The sequence below is a fragment of the Pan troglodytes genome, chromosome 20 (genome assembly GCF_028858775.2).
Source record: "Pan troglodytes isolate AG18354 chromosome 20, NHGRI_mPanTro3-v2.0_pri, whole genome shotgun sequence".
Lineage (NCBI taxonomy): Eukaryota > Metazoa > Chordata > Mammalia > Primates > Hominidae > Pan > Pan troglodytes.
In genome coordinates this window covers 40860001-40862051 of record NC_072418.2, presented here as the reverse complement: position 1 = coordinate 40862051, position 2051 = coordinate 40860001, and the positions used below count along the sequence as shown (strand labels likewise).

Genomic DNA, 2051 nt, shown 5'->3' with positions numbered 1-2051 from the left:
AAACCTGGGATCACTCTGACAGAAAAGGGACAAGCACAGCTGCCAGGAGCCAGTTGCTCCAGCCTCAGTCTCCGGTTGTTAGTCTCAGGATCAACAGAGAACTGGAAAGCAGCAGAATCTGGAGGAGCAGGCAGAGAGCCCAGAGGAGGAGTGTTGTGCTCAGTGACGGTTAACAGATGAAAAGGAATTTCATGGAGATTCTTTGTTACAAGGAGAAATTGCTCAGTCTCAACTCCCAGAACATGAAAGTTGCCTGGTTTAAGAGACCTATATTTTCTTTTTCAGCTCTTCAGACCTCTGGGAAAGATCATCAAAGTCAATGTCTTCAGATGCTGAGGTGCTGGCACCAGCAAATGCAGTTGGTAGTGTGTCTGGCACAGATGGCAACTCTGGTAGGACAAAGTTGTCATAGTTATCCGCAGGTCAGGAAGGAAGCTTTGCAGAGGCTTCTGGCTTGGGTCCAGGACCAACAATCTGTGCAGAAGAGATATTCTTATCAGCATTAATGTCATCTACAGATTCATATGATGGGGGAGTTGCTGGTATCTGAGATGGATAAATATTGGGAAAGGCCTGATAAGTCCCCATTGGCAGTCCATTGAAATCTGATGGTCCCTTTGCCAGTGGATATGAGAAAGGAGTATTTGCAGATGGCATGGGCATAGGCATGGGCATGGGCATTGGCACCATTCCATCAGGTCCACCAACTGGTGCTGTGAACCCACCACCCCCTCCTCTTCCAGGGCCTCCTTTCATCACATCATCTGTGAATCCAACATCAATAAGATCTGTCTCTACCCCAGAAGGAGCTTCTGCCATGACCACAGAGTCAGGTTCATAGGGTACATTGTAATTCTTCGCAATTTCAATCAGGTATCTCTCCACCAGGATTTTGGATGGGGCTTCCACACTCAGATTGTGCATTAGCCTGTCATTCACAGTTCCAATCTGGTTGGTCCTACATAGCTTGCCATATTACTTGCTATACTTGGCACAGAGCTGATCAGCAACTATTTTCAACTCAGCCACTTCTGACGAGTCGAGGAGCAGCCCAGATCAATGTAGACACAGATTCAGCCAGACCAGAATCTAGTTCCTTCATAGACTGGATAAGGCCAAACCGAGCCAGCAGCAGATCACAGTACAGCTCCAGGATCTCCATGGCCTCCACGAGGTAGTCTTCCCGGATAATGTGCTCCACACGGATCCGAGCTCGTTCATCTTTCCCAGCAGCCAGATAGTCAGCAATCTCCTTCCTTGCTTTCTGGGCCAGTTCTGTTTTTGTTTTTTTTTTTTTCTCCAATAGTTCAAGGCGATTTATGACTAATCTCAAATTCACTCTTAAGTGCTCAGCTTTAAATCCAGAGCCCAGCATGCTGTGCTGTTCCTCCTAACCGAATCCTGCCGTGAACACAGCAGACACCGACTTCAGAATCAGGGTTCACCATCCACATGATTCTTAAACACGTAAATGAAACTCCAAGAACCGGGAGATGGGGGCGGAGTGTACAACCCTTCCAGGAAGGAATCCTACACAAACCCTGCGTGACCAAACTTTACTCAGGCTCTTACACCTTCTCCTGGGCCCATCTGTACACTTCATTATAAAATCCAACAATAACAAAGGCCCCTTCTAAGTCAGTTTAGCAAGAACCCTCTGCCCCCCTATCTTCATCCTCCACCATCCCCCAGGCGATGATGTCTTATCACCCAGGTCTCTCTCTTCAAAAAGAATCCCAACAGGTGCGTTTAGCCAGAATCCTACTTATCCCAGACATTTCCTCTTAGTATTTTGTCATCCAGTGATCCCTAACCTGCTCCTTGACTATAAATTCCTACTCGTTCATGCTGAATTTGGAGTTGAACCCAATCTCTTGTACCCATTGCAAAATCTCACTGCTGTGCTTCCAATACCTATCACGATGATCCTGAATAAAGTCTTCCTTTGCATGCTTTAACGAGTGTTAAAGACTGAATATTTTTTCTTTAAAAGAGTCTATCACACCGTCTTAAGGGAATTCCTGCTCTAAGCTTCCCATCCTATCCGTTTC

The 2051-nt window shown here is 46.4% G+C and overlaps 1 pseudogene; it reads right to left on the bottom strand.

Moving 5' to 3' along the window:
• Positions 1 to 252: 252 nt before the first annotated feature.
• On the bottom strand, positions 253 to 1463 carry LOC100615317 (IST1 homolog; annotated as a pseudogene).
• Between the last annotated feature and the right edge of the window lie 588 nt (positions 1464 to 2051).